The sequence below is a fragment of the Tenrec ecaudatus genome, chromosome 4 (genome assembly GCF_050624435.1).
Source record: "Tenrec ecaudatus isolate mTenEca1 chromosome 4, mTenEca1.hap1, whole genome shotgun sequence".
Taxonomy (NCBI): domain Eukaryota; kingdom Metazoa; phylum Chordata; class Mammalia; order Afrosoricida; family Tenrecidae; genus Tenrec; species Tenrec ecaudatus.
The window spans coordinates 202,387,251-202,402,405 of record NC_134533.1 but is presented as its reverse complement, the minus strand read 5'-3'; the positions used below and the strand labels follow the sequence as shown (position 1 = coordinate 202,402,405).

Sequence of the window (15,155 nt, the reverse complement as noted above, 5' to 3'; positions counted from 1 at the left end):
GGTTTAGTACCTGGGTACAAACTCACCCGGGTGGAAAGATATTCAAGAGGGAAGGGTTCAAAAGGCATTTGAATGGCCTGTTTTCACTGAACCGTGGTTTTTCATCAGGGTAGGTTTTCAACATCACATGTGACGGAACCCACTGAAAACGGCTCCTTCTGCACTCCACTGATCTCCATGTGCTGCACATTAAGCACTGCTGTTAAACATTACCCAGTAAAACGCCTTTAAAAAAACACTCGTGTGTGTATGTGAAGTGTTAGAAGCAGAGCCCAGTGATGGCATGGCCCAGGCTTTTAATCACTGATGCCCAGGGAGGGCACAAAGGGTAGAAAAGGGTAAGCTGAGTCCAAAGACAGGGTCTCTGGCAGACTCTCCATTTGGCCCCAGCAGCTGCAGTGAGAGAGAAGGAACGTGTGAGAGGTGGGCGGCCAGCCTCGGCAGAATCCAAATGAGAATGAATTACCACATCTGAGCACCCATGTGGCATCCAAGAACCCAATTAGAGCAAACTACAATTATCTCAAGACAGCCCAACAATAATTAACACTTCCATACTATTTACCAACTACCTACCCTAGGCTAGGTGTGAGGCTCCATTATTTGTTACATGGGCAGTCTTTCCAAATCTCATACACAAATATTCAAGCAAGAGCTACTACACACATTACTAACTCATAAAACACAGACGTAATAAACCAAGCCGTTGTCCTCCTCCTCATAGTACATAGAGGTACACAGTGCGTGAGGCGGCTGCCCAATGCCTGTAGGCATGCCGGGAAAGGATAGGTGGAAGAAGCAGGCAGCTCCCGCTGGAGTCTCTGGCAGCTTGCACACTGTTGCTCTCTCCCCAGGCATCGGCCAAGTAGAGGGAAAGGGCTCACTCCACATCCCAGAAATGATTCATTCACGAGGTCCAAAGCAGTCATCACCCGATTTCACACTTCAACATTCAAAGTTGATATTAGGTTCCTTTACACTACAAAGATTAAAAATTTGACCTCAACTTCAGATTTCATTCCAAATACTTACTCCGAGCCTAAAACAATCGTATTCTTACTAAGAGGGGTTGTGGAAAAATGGAACTGAAAGACAATGAAAATTTTCCTCCACTTTTCCAAAGCCCCTTCCTATTTTAGCTTATAAAAGGTAAGCAACAAGTTGAAAATGTTTGCCAAGACTATCAAAATCTAGTCAGCTTTTCCCCAAATAAAACTTGATGCTATTTCTTTCTTCTTGGTACAAACAAAATATTTTCATTATAACTACTCTTTTCCTAAAACACCAAGTTTCTAGTAACTTAAAAAATTGCAACATCTTACTTTGAAAAACCAATCTGACCCACAGCTAAAACTAATATATGCATTCCTCTTCAATCAGTGACACTTGAGACAAGAGCACTGACTCGTCATCCCGGCCCCATCACACTCCACAACTGCCGGGGCCCCTCTCCAATCCCTGCAGAGCAGGCCACAGAACCGACAAGCCCCAGGAGCCCAACAGGGGATGTCTTGGGAGCTCTGGCTGGCACCTTCACTGTAGGATGACGCCATTATCTCAAATGTCTAGCTGGGCAAGTAGAGGGTTTGCAGTTTTGACCTGATCTTGGCCACATTCCTGTGATATTAAGGCTCAGCCATCAAGAGCATTTCAACCATGCCAGACACTGCCAGATGAACACACTTTATTTATAAAGGGGCAAGACACAACTAGCCTCACTCCCTCTCCTCCAGCTCTCGCTCACAGAATCCCTTCCCTCCCACATGTGGCTCTAATTGGTCCTTCCATTAGCCTCGGCCTTGCCACAGAAGCAAAATCTGAGCAACCACAAGCTTCTCTGGCACATTTCAGGGGTGTGATTCCACAGGCCAGCACACAGCCAAGAGACGGCCTTGCAGACTCTCCAAATGTCTGCTCTGCAGAGCCACAGCCACTCTACCACCACATAGTTGGCAGAGTACTGGGCCAGGCCAACACAGAGGTTCCCCCTTGCTTGCCCTCCGAATCGGGATTACCAAGAGGCACCTGAGAGCACCTGCTCCCCGTAACAGGGCCCACGGACTCCCATATTTCTTAGCCTTCCCCAACAGAGGACTCCAGGCCAGACTGAAGGAAGAGTGTCCAGTGCAACCATCTCCACATTATGTAAGCTCATGAAGCCCATTTCCAAGTGCCCTCGTTTTCCTCAAAGCCCCATGAGATTCAAGTTGATCCCAGGACAACACAATTAAAGAAATCCTTGAAGACATCCTTGCCTACACCTCCCGCTGTCCCCCCCTTTCCTCCTCCTATTTCAACAGAGGCTTTGATCGTGCCCTTAGCACAAAGGAAAGTGTAGGTTTCCACAGTGCGGTAATCATTTGGGAATTAATTCCTGCCTTTTACAACCTAAGGATTAAAAATTAAAAGCAAAAAGGGGTAACTGAAGGACAAACACAAGAGATCTCCTGTCTGGTCAAAGGGGTGCAGCTACAATTCACATCTTCCCAAAAACGGCGGGGACAGTAGCACTACACAGCACTCTTCAGCGGTGGCCTCATCTCCTGGCACCGGGAGAGTGAGAGTCATTTTCTTCTTACAGTCCAGCTGGGCCGGCATCAGACGCACCCTCGATATTCCCAGGCCAGGTGGACACGGATCCCTCCTCCGGTCCACAGCCGAGTTCTTCAAACGCTCACCTGGAATTCCTTCCACCAGCTTCCAGTGTGAGTACATAGATGCCGTGCCCTTCCCAGGCTCCTTGTCAATCACTCATGGGACTACGGAGTTAACAGCTCACAGCAGCTCTTTCACAAATCAAAATCTTAAGCTCCCTCATTCTGCACCTGTCCAGCGAATCTTAAGTCAGAATTTCTGTGGTCTCATGACCAGTTCTAATTCTTAGAGCCAGAAACCTCCTCTTTGCATTAACCAGCACAAGGGATAAAAGACTGAGGAGGTGCATGGCGACACACTCCTCCTAGCAGGCTTGCTGCAATGTCACAGAGCCACGGGGACAGCCATGGGGACTCCCAGCTCAGAATAAGAACTTTCTTGAACTGTCCAGAGAAAACGAACAGAGGGTCAATGAAAAAGGAAGTTGCAAACACAACAAAGTACGAGACAAATGGATGAGACTGTGTTTCTCTTTCCAGAAGAAGCTGTCATGTGGAGCTTGGCCTCTCCCTGAACTGAGGGGACTACTCCCGCTCCTACCCTTTCCCTAACTCTCACTTGATAACCATTCCCCATGAAGGGGTGGGGAGGCAGAGATACGATGGTCAGAGCAGTTCCCAAAGGACCCATGAGATTGCTCATCAGGTCCCTACCAGATTGCTCGTCCTCAGGCATGAAGACATTTCTTACCTGGCAGGCAAAGCCATGCTCACTCTTGGCCTCTGCAGGATCTGGATTTTGCTGACTCTTCCAACCCAAGCAGCCGTGAGACCTACCAACAACCAGCCTCAGAACTGGAAGAGGAGCAAACGAGGAAGCCAGTTGCCGTTTGGAGATGCTCCTCAACCCAGAGAGGCGGGCAGCCCCAGTCCTCTGCCAGCTTCCCTAGACCATGACCCACTACACTCAACCCAGGCTGAAAGGTACACTCACAACTGCTTTTGAGACAGGAGCTAAAACATTTACAGTGCATGCACCAGCTACCACTAGCATCTGACTAGCCAGCCAGGAGTCACCAAGCTCTTTACAAACTCATAATCTACACAAACACTGCAAAGTGGCTCAAGCTCTCTACATGTAAAATGGAAAGAAGCAGGAAGTACTAACACCAGAATGAAAATAACTGACTGCACCCCTCACACCCCCCGAGTTAATGCAGCTGCAACCTCAAACAGCAGCTTCCGGGAGGGGTCCATCCTCAAAGCCACCACAGCTAGCTCAAAGACAGTTATTATAACATTTGCACTTCTTTTCAGTTCATCTGCAGTGCGACCTGCTCTCTCAGGTCTCTTTTGTTCATTTTACAGACTGACAACTGATATCTAAGACCTGTGCACCTGTCTGGTACTGGTTACTTCTCCAGGACTCTTGTCCTCCTGCTGAGTGACTCCACAGCACCCAGCCCCAGCTCTTAGGCATCAAGGCCTGCATTCTTTATGGGACGGAACAGGGTCAGCTTCAAGGAAATCATTTCTACAACATTCTGAAGAAGAGGGAACCTATTTGAAAGCAGCAGTCCTGCCCAACGGAGCCCAGGTGTGCCCATCCTCTGGGTGTTGGGCAGGTAAGTCAGTGGCCATCCAAAGTCACGGAGCAGACCAGCAGTGAGTGCAACGCCGCAGCAGCAGCAGCAGCAATTTTTCTGGTCGACAGCATTTTGTTTTTAGTATTTCATAAATTTACGCCTGCTCTTTCAGGCACCTTGTTTCTCTAGGCAAATACAGAATGAAATAACACCAGGTACAACAGTGGTCAACAGCATAAAGAGATAAATTGGGCAAGTGTCATATTAAATATCATATATACTCGAGTATAAATTGACCTGAGTATCAGCTGAGGCACCTAATTTTACCACAAAAACTGCATTAAAAAATGTGCTGGTAACCTCGGCTTATACACAAGTATATATTGTAATGATTTTTTCTGTTTGTATCACTTTGGGGATGTGAGGAACTAACTGGGTAAATATCAGAAAATACCTATTGTTTGTATCTATAGTAATTACCTTTCTTCTTCTTCTGTGAATGCCATAATCTTGCAGAGAAACACAGTAGGGATTCAAATAAAATATTTCCTTGGTAATTTTCATTCAATTTTGACCATGTACTCAGTATCAGGCATCTGCCCTTTAAAGTGAATTCCATTTTATCATTGCTTCAATCTCTTCACAAATGAAGAACACTACAATTATTTAGAAGATTAAAGTCCTGAAGGAGATTGTGTAAGTCTCTCTGGGTTCTCAATAAAAATGCTGCCTAGAAGACTTGAGGTTCCCTGGGGACTCAAACAGGGTCGAATTCTTTTGGATCGTGGATCAGGACCTGGATCTCCATGGGAGATGGGAGAGCAGGGCCTGGGCAGGGGGGAGAAGCGCATGGATCAGCACCAATGAAGAAGCCAACGCTCAGAGCATGGCCTCCACTTCCTGCACTAGTCTATCTGCCCGTGGCGCTCAAGCCTGGTTGCACATCAGAATCAACTCAGTGAGGGATGAGGAGAGCGGATGTCTGGGCACCAACCCTCAAGCAGCTGTAAAGCCTGCTCTAGAGATGCAGCAGCTCGGAAGCAGACGTGGAATACAGACACTGAGGTCCCAGGAGCAGACCACAGGTCTGCAGGTACTCGAGGAGCCAAGACCTGGTGCAGCCAAGGGGAGAGGCTCCAAAATGTAAGAACTCACTCACAGTCCTGCACACTTGACCAATCTTCACGTGGGGACGGTTTCCTACACAGAGATCCACAACTGAGCCTCAAATCCAAAAGTCCAAATCCTCTTCTGAGTTTCTCCTGGATGTTCTAGCCCCCTCCCCAAATACATCTCCCCAGCAAGGCAGCAGCCAAGTGCTCTGTGGAAGCAGTAAGCTGTGATCTGGGCTCTGTTCTACCTCCTGCCTCCAGCCCTCCTCAGTGTCCAGTGGTTGCAGCAGTGCCTGGCTCTGCCCTGACTCGGCATGAGTTCAGGTCCCTGAAGTTGGGCTCCAGGGTCCCATCCTTCAAGGACCGCCACAGGACTAACTAACCCTTGTTTTCGCATCAGTGGGATGTCACCCACCTGACAGGGCCATCAGGGTAAACAAAAGCCCTCTCCGCCGAGCCCCTGCACAGACCTTGCACTCCACAGAGACGGACTTTCTCCATGACTATGTCTATCCGACACTCACAGCCAGAACCAGAAGTGTCGTGTCCTGAATGCATGTGACCTCAGTTCAGTACAACAGCCCTACTGAACGGCTCATGTCTCCCCTAAGACTGAGGAAGAGAGATCCACACGCAATAAGGGGCAGGCTCTGGTTTAACTCGCCCAAGCCACAACTGCTATCACATGGCTCCTGCGCTCTGGGCAGCTCGTAACGACTGCCTGTGAATCAAGTCCAATACTTTACCAGGCTAAAGCACCCAAAAGATGGGACATGAACAGCCCACTGGGTCACCTGCTAAATTTCCTGTGCACTCAGGTCTCCCAAGGCAACTCTGGGCTTCTCAGGCACTCCACACACACTGGCTCCCTTCCCCTCTCCTCTTCATGCCTTTAAGACCCCAGACGCGAACCCAAACCCTAACCCTAACCCCTAACCCTAACCCCTAACCCTAACCCCTTACCCCTATCCCCTAACCCTAACCATAATCCTAAAAAAAAAAAAAAAAAGACCCCAGACGCTATATCTTTTGATAGCCGGAAACCATCAGCTTTCTTAACCACATTTGCTTATTCACCCGCTTTGTCTTCAGCGATTGTGTCGGAAAGAATGCCAGTTTAATAGAACAAAGTATTCTTGCATTGAGGGAGTACTTGAGTGGAGGCCCAATGTCCTTCTGATACCTTAATACTAAACCTATAACTGATACCTATAAACTAAACCATAGATCTATTTCTCCATCGTCACATATGTGTATGTGTACATGCCTGTATTTAGACTTCTATAAATGCCCTTTGCCTCCTAGCTCTTTCCCCTATTTCCTTTTCCTCTATTTCCTCTTGTCCCACTATCATGTTCAGTCTTCATTTGGGTTTCAGTAATTCCTCTCGGTTACACTGCTCTTGATCAGGCCATACCAGGACTCCTACACCCTCCTCACCATTGATTTTCGATCACTTGTTGATCCCTTGTCCCTGGGTTTGTTAACACCCATTTCCTTTTCTCTACCTCCCCTCTCCTATGTCCCCCGGAACCGTAAGTCTGTTGTTTACTCCTCCAGAGGCTTTAAACGCCTATCTTATATAGACAGACCTGCAGAGATAATACTATGCACAAAAACAAGACAGACCAAAACAAAACAACAAAAGAAAAAGCAGTAACAAAAAAAGAGCAAAGTATGTAAATAGTTCAGGGTCTGCTAACCTTTAGAAGTGTTTTCCAGTTGAGTCTGATGGGGTGCCAAGCCCTGGCCCCAAAGTCTATTTTTAATACTTCCTCAGGACTTCCTTGCTCTGCTCCCCTTGCACATTCTTTGTGTTTTCCCTCGGTGTGGTGAGGTCAGATTGGGCGTAATTCCCGCATCATATCTCCAGTGTTGTCCCCCATAGGGCTATGAGTCAGTGAGGGATGCTGTGTCTCATAGTGGGGCTGGCCATATGGTGCTCTCTGTGCATTGGCTGCTCTGAGCAGGATATCATCCTCAAGGCTTGGTGGGCCGGGATGTGCTCCACTCTCTCTTCCTCCCCCTTCATTCACTCCTGTGTGCTCAGGTCTATCTTAATCTGCTAATATAAGGTGACCAGATTTTAATGTTGGTAAAGCGGGACACCACTGATAAAACTCATATCCTGGCAAAATAGCCACATGGCAGCTGAAAACCGTGTTCCATAGCTTGTCGTGCATTCTTTCCAAAATTCGGGACTTTTTTTAAAATGCCGCAGGACGTGGGGAAAATTGTTCAAAATTGGGACTGTCCCGCCAAAAGCGGGATGTCTGGTCACCTTATGCTAATATCATGTGTACACTTGCTCCAATTAAAATTAAAAATTAGGATATGGATACACAGTCTTTCATGCATTTGTAACACAAGTAATCAAATACAAACCAGATTGTATTTCCAAAGATTTTTAGTAAATAAAAATTATGTGCCATGGACTCACATCTTGGCCTCTAAATGCCAAACCAACCAAAAGGGACCGGCCTTGTAAAAGCAGGTGCCAGGCTGGGGCAGGGAGGCTGGGGTATGTTTATTGTACCGCGAGGTCAAGAGCACTCAGAGGACAACACTGGCATGTTGAAAGATACAGTAACCAGCCTGACGGGGTTCCACTGGCCAAGCTCAGGACGAGCTAGGATCAAAATGAACAATGACGAGAATGGACTAAACAACACTGCCTAAGTTATCAATTATGCTAATATAAATAAGCCAAGGAAGAAACAAAAGCTCTTCCATACAGTAAGCTAATGAATACAGAAGGACTGATGAACTTGGAGAAGCATCACTGGATGGTGAACGTTTGATGAGAAACAGGATATTTACAGACTCAAGTGTCACTCCATAACCACTATTAATTACAAATGAAAAACAAGTTTGCAATGGAAAAAAACTGCCAAACGCCTCCTTAACCCAAGCCAATCATTGGATTAAGCCAGCATCTTCTACTCAGCGGTGCTCAACCTGTGGGTCGCAACCCCCTTGGGGGTCGAACAACCCTTTCACAGGGGTTGCCCAATTCACAACAGTAGTAAAATGACAGTGATGAAGTAGCAACGAAAATAATGTTATGGTTGGGGGGTCACCACCACATGAGGAACTGTATGAAAGGGTTGCGGCCTGAGGAAGGTTGAGAACCGCTGTTCCACATTCTTATGTGGGGCTAACCCTAGCACTAAAGGAGCAATGGAGGGAGTTTGAAATAAGCTTTGGATTATATTATTCTATCACTGTTAAAACTTCTGATTTGATTAACTGTATATAGTCACTGGGTGGTGTAAGTAGTGAACACACCCCACTACTCACTAAAAAGTTACTGCTTTGAGGCCACCAGAAGAAAGGCCCAGCACGCTGCTTCTGACCATTCAGACCCTCTGGGACACAAAGAGAAGCGTGTGCCTGGGCACGGGCTGTAGCGCTGCTCACAAGAGCCGAAGGTGGAAAACAAACCTGCAAGTCCATGAACAGAGGAACGATACACAAACTGCCGTGTCCATAACGGAAGACAGCTCAGCCAGAAGAGAAGTGAAATCCTGCTTCATGGCCTGAAGAAGGTGTGCTGCCTCCCAAACGGACAAAGATGGCATATTTGAAACACTAAAAAAATGTAGCAACTAGAGAGGATTTGGGGTTACCAGAGCTGAAAGGGAGAGGGGAAGGGGTTTGTGCTTAGGGGGCACTGAGTTTATGCTAATCGTGATGGAATCACTTGAAAAACAACAGTGATAATGGCTGCATGATAAGAAAAATTGAATCAATACCACTGAATTATACATATAGAAATTGTTGAGTTGGTAAATGTCTTATTGTATATTTTTCACAATTAAAAAGAGCCCTAGAGCATAGTCCTAGTACTCTGACACACATGGGCTCAATGTGAGTCAGAATTGACTCAATGGTTTCTGGTTTCCTGTGGTTATAAGAAAAGGTCCTTAATCTTGGGGAATTGGAAACTTTAAATTTAGGAGTAAAGAGGCGTAATATCTACCAATTACTCACAGCTGGCTCAGAAAAAGAAAATGTACAGGAGAGAGAATGTAACAGAGATATAAGGTAAAATGCAAACAAATAGTAAATCTAGGTAATATGCATTTGAGTTGACATTTTTCTAATAAATATAAATTTGTATCACAATAAAAAGCCCCAATATGCTGTCAACCTGGCTCCGACTCATGGCAACCTCATGTGTAACCAAATGAAACACTGCCCAGTCCTTCTTCACTAGCCATCATTAGTATGCTCAGTCCCCCGTTGTGGCTACTTGCCAATCCAGCTCCCTGAAGGTTTCCCTCACTCTCCCTGACTCTACTTCTCGAACGCGATGGTGTCCTTCGCTCTCTACAAAAAGATGCTATGTAACAAAACTCAAAATGTTAACACCAGGCTGATGGGTCAGCGGCCCTCAGTTGCCCTCCAGGTCTGGGATAAACTCACCATGGTGGTAGATTAACCAACCGTTTAAGATCAAGGGCAACAGCAAAGTTCAGAGGGTTAGGAAAGGAGGAGGTGTGGAAGCAGGACACAGGGAAAAGTGAAATAATACACAGCACACTGAAGGGATTGCAATGGACTGATTGAAACAAAATGTGTATGTACTGGGATGTGAAACTGATTATCTGCTCTGTAAACGTTCCCCTAATTCATAATAAAAAGTTTAAAAGAATATACTGTATACACACACACACATGTGCCAAGTGAGATGGAGAAAAATGTGTCAAGCGGAAAACATGGGACAAGAATCTGGGAATAATTTACCAGGAGCTGTGACGCAAAGAAGTCCGGAGATGTGTTCTATAAACTGTTACAGCCCAAGTTCCCCGAATGCCACCACTCACCTCACAGCCCAGCACTTTGTGCACTGGGATTCCAGGGTCCAGAAACAACTCCCCACACTGCACGATTCAAATGGTTTGAGGGGGAAAAACGGGGTTGAAAGACAATGCAATTTTCCCATGAACTTTTTGAAGTCTCCTGGAATATCTCAGTAGACTCCCAAGTTCTCCAAGTCTGCAAGGAAAACGAGGGCACTGTCAAAAGGACGTTCTTTCGGAAGTGCCACTAACACAAATAAAGGACTTTGTTTATCAAGTGACCTGAGTTTTAATGGAAGAAAATGTCACACCGGGGCCTGAAATTACTATGTTGGGCTTTGTTTGCGTAAGATTAAAAATAGTTTTGTCTTCCCTTCCCAGGAGACTTCCCCCTAGAGGAAAAAACCTAGACATCACCAAGTCCAGAGTCAGAAGGAACAACAGGTTGCACCCAGGGTTCCCAGGATCAGATTCCCACTCTCGGGAATTTAGATGGTGCCGCCAACTGCCTGGTCCTCCCCTTCTGACTTAAAGCAATACAGTAATCCAGGCAGAGGTAAAGCGAACTCAAACGGGGTGATAGGGCACAAGTGAAGGGCGAAGGTCTCCTTCCCAGGCCTGCAAGACAGCAAACTCAGCGGCTTCATTGGCTCTCTACAAATGACACACTAGAAGTTATCTCTAAACACACAAACAAGTGTATCTGTTTATTTTTTTAATTCTACTGGAATCACATACTTCATAACCGCTACCCTTTTAAAAACAACTTACCAGAACTGGGAGACCTCAGCGTCAGTGTAAGGTGGCCTCCTCGGCACCCCGGTCCTGCTGTGTGTGTGGGTCCCAGTAAAGGATCTGAGTGTCCCATGCAAATTGTTGACACTCACTCACCATACCTTCTCCTGGGGCAAATTTGAGGACTAAAGTCCTGGACGTGGAACTGACAGATCCTGGCACACTGTCCTCCAGTTTACACTCACCCAAGGATATGAGGGACCTTTCCCTTACTTTCCCCAATACTGAATGATTACTGCATTCTCTTGTTAATAACATTCGAGGGAAGAGGAAGGAACGTAGGTCAGGTTGACACAGCACAAGATAACAATTTGCCTGTCCTGGATGGCTTGATTAACAAGCACGAAGGGCAGCATGTGTCATAAATTAATGCAGGGAGTAATGGCACTCAATAGCCAACATAAAACAGAGGGGGGAGAGCGTGGGGCAGACTAAGGAATCAAAGCATGGTGCTAGGTTTTTCTAGTCAAACTTGACTGAGAAGAAAATCTTGCTTTCAATAATTTACAGACTAATTATGCCAAATAATGAATGGGGTTATCTACGGTACTCTCTTCACTCCTTTTGCCACTCCCCGTGCCGTCTCCTCTGAGCCAGGCTTCTGGACCAGCCCCAGGAGAGGTCAGGACTCAGAGCCGTGGGAACACAGACACAAGTCCTAATCTCTGTGCCACAAGTTTACTACTGTAAGAAACACTACCCCTTTTCTAAATCTTTATACCCATTGGTTTAAAAACCTGTCTGGTACCTACTGTCTCCATCTCAAGTGAGAGGCAATTCTCTGAGAGGAATGCTGGATGGAGTTCAGCTGTCCCGAAGGCCGTCCTTGGCATGTTCTTGGTGCACTGGGGAAAGAGCCGTCGGCCCCAAACCAGTCATGTGCCTCCACGCAGAGGAAGTACCCATCTCTCATCTTTCTCTCAGATCAGCCCAACAGGAAACTGATGCCCACGCAGCAACTGACTTTCCATGTCCCAGATTGAGCTCCCAACTCTACAAAGTCCTGGTTTCTGATCCAAAGGCTGCTTGCTTAGAAAAACCAAGTGACAGGTGACCTGTCTGACTGTCAGAAACTAAGAGCCACGATGCCCCACTGGGACAATGATATGGACCTCCTGGAAAGAACAGCACTGCCAGAGAGAAGGCACATGAAGACCTTCAGCAGATGTGGTGGTTTAACCTTTAAACGCGTACACGAAAACACGGGTAGATGAAATGGCTGAGATTTGCTTCAAAATCATGGAAGATGGGGAAATGGCTGAAGTGTGAATGGGGCAGGAATGGAAATTACTGATGGGTGCTGGGGATGGGGGCATGGGAACATGTACACATTCGGTCTGTCAGTGGACTTCAAATCCCCCATAAGAAGAAATTCAAAAATATAATACAAAAGGCATATAAACAAAATCCCCAATAATTGAAACATCAAATAACACTCAACAATTCACAGTTGGGTGAACTGAGTAAGTACACAAGATATTCACAGTAGTATTATTCATGATGGCCAACAACTGAGAGGCGGGAGAATCAAATGCCCATGTGGTGTGGGAAATTACTTGACAGGACTCTTCTAGCCAGCCTCTGCAACTACCCTCAAGTGGACCACATGCAAATATGAGGCGTTTTGGGTCCACCTGAGGGGGATTGGCTAGCTGGCTTATAATCTAAATAAGGTACATGGTACACAGGTAGGGTGGGGTCGTGTAAATAAAGGCATGTGAAGCTCTAATGTGGAGAGTGGTCAGTTTTGCTATCCCCCTCAGTTTTAACTGAGCCATCTCAGAAGTGGAAAGGGGGTGGGAGGTGGGATCTCCCTACCATCAAGAAAGAAGAGCCAAGAGCAGAGCAAGTCATTTGGACCCCATCCATGCCTACTGAACCCCACCTTAACCAGGAGACAAGAGAGCTGGGACGGAGAACAGTAGCAGAGAAGAGGCGGCAGTGAGCCAGAGCAGTGGGCTCCACAGTCCACAGGGCAAGAATGCTCAGTGCCTCCTGGTGGGAGGGAGGCTCACTGGGAGACTGGTTTCCAGGCATTTAAATGAAGAGCTAGGTTTGCTGACCCATGGAACTAGAGCTGAAACCTTCAGGCCAAGGCTATTGGCAGACTGGAGTGCATTTTGGTCATTCTTCAGCAATGCTAAAAAAAGTTTTCTAACATTGCTCAAACACAGATAGACCAGGTGCCATGTAGAGGAGAGGTTGAGTACCGGCAAGAAGCCTTCCCACAGACACAGATGAGGAGGCCATCCTGACCAAACCCTGTATTCTGTGCCTCTCTGATGCTGATGTACAGCCTATTATTCTTCCCTAATAAACTACATAATCATGAGTATGATCTGTGAGTTCTGTGTAAACAAAGCAATAGGTTAGTGAATCCTTAAGAGAAGTAAAGGGCAAGAAGGTGTCAATACTGGTAAGATGTTTGGAAGGCAGAGGCATGTCTTACATCTACCTGATGATAGGAGTCAGCCTTGAGCTGATGTTGATTCTCCTGGCCCCTCGTGAAGTTAGAGGTCAGATGTGACCCACACACACCTACATACACCATCTTTAGGGTCCACCAAGAGAAAAAGCAATGAATTGTAGAATACTACATAGCAACAAAATAAAACAGTGTACAGAACCACACAGGTAAATTTCATAGAATGTTCGGCAACACAAAGAAATACAGGCATACTCTTGTGATTCCACTTACATGAAGGTCAAGATCAATTAAACTAAGCTGCAGTGACAGAAGTTGAAGGAGTAGTTACCTGATTAGAAAGGGGCACAATGGAAGCTTCCAGAAATGTTCTGTATCTTGATCTTTTACATAGGTAAAACTATATTATGCTATATATTTATGATTTATGCACTGTATATAAAGATGCTTCAATTTTTAAAAGAGTAACTTTAAAAAACATTTTTTAACCACTGCTTTCATGACAAAAGATTTGGAGAAACAGCTTTACCTATTCAAGAGTTGGTTTTCAAAGCCTGAAAAATTAGAAAATAGTCTCCGGTCTGGGATGATTTTGAGCAGGCCTGCCTGCCATCCCAGCACTCAATGTGGTGGCATGGATTTGCTTCACAGTCCTTGCTGCTGGATCAACCACAAGCCCTGAAAAACACCAGAGAGCCCATGCAAGAAAACACAGCCTCTAACTTCCCCTTCACAAGAATTTGATCCTGACCTCATCACATTCTAAATAATTCCACTTCCAAATGCAGTGGGCTGAGGCTCTCACCCAGGAGACTCAATCCTGCCCTTACCGCCCAGATCTGCCCACTGGCAGCCCACCATGCACTCCCACAGGCGGCTCCCAAGCAGTGCCCAGCAGCCAGTCCCTCCAGCTCTTCCCACACCCCCCAGACTCTGGAATTCCTTACGTTCTTTTCCCTAAAGAACAATCCTCAGCAAATCTGGGTTCAAAAGAAGAACATGAGAGCTGGCCTACACAAAGCAATGTGCACACCACTTCTCCCAGGACCTGGGAGCGCTGGTCCCTGAAGCCAAAGTCCAATGGCGCCAAGCCCAGGGCACAGCCCCACTCCAGGGGCAGGGAGGGGCTCTACAGTTATTCCGTGCATCCTATATTTCCAGAAACATGCAGGGAGGAAGGGGAGGTCCCAGGAATGAGGGGTTGCAGGTGGTGGGTGGTGTCTGCTAGACCTGGACCCCAATCCTTCCAGCTTCTAGCCATGGGCTCCCACAAGCCCTGGTCATCATTCTCCCACCCAGCCCCTAGAAATAACAAATAAAAGGAGAAAAGTAGAGCTAAAATAAACGTGTGTAATAACAGTACAACCAACAAAAGTGTCACCAGCACCTGTTAGTGTCCCCGTACGGGGAATGGCCTCCTAAAGCCTGGTACATCCCATGACACCTGCTCTCAGGGGTGACTCTCACCTGTGCTCAGGCCAGGGGCCCAGAGTGCCTACAACAAAGTGACAGACAGAGCAGACCTTTGTCATAGTACTCCCAAGACAACAGTCAATTAGGGGGGGCAGTGACTCCTTCTCTGAGGTGAGCACAGCCTCTCTGAAGTATCTCTCACACCGGACAGACAGATGTGGGCTCCGGACCAAGTCCAGCACCAAATGGGATGGGGCCTGACAAGTGCCTGAGCCTGCCTCAAGTCCCACTTGGTCAGCAAACCGACAGCACAGTCCCAGCACGGGAGCTGAGAAGCCTGCCTCTCCTGTCCCAAGCTAGAGCCCAGAAGGTATGGCCATGAGCACAGCCCACAGAACATCCACTATTCATCTAGCACGCCTGGC

The 15,155-nt window shown here is 46.8% G+C and overlaps 1 protein-coding gene across 2 annotated transcripts in view; it reads right to left on the bottom strand.

Moving 5' to 3' along the window:
* DAG1 (dystroglycan 1) overlaps positions 1-15,155 on the bottom strand; it is a 59,368-nt gene that overhangs the window by 23,805 nt on the left and 20,408 nt on the right. Inside the window, exon 2 of one of the 2 annotated variants that reach the window (XM_075547372.1) lies at positions 10,122-10,293. The exons of the other annotated variant lie outside the window; for it this stretch is intronic. The gene's annotated coding sequence lies outside the window, so the exon portion shown is untranslated. The remainder of the gene's footprint in view (positions 1-10,121; positions 10,294-15,155) is intronic. 2 annotated transcript variants of the gene reach the window in all.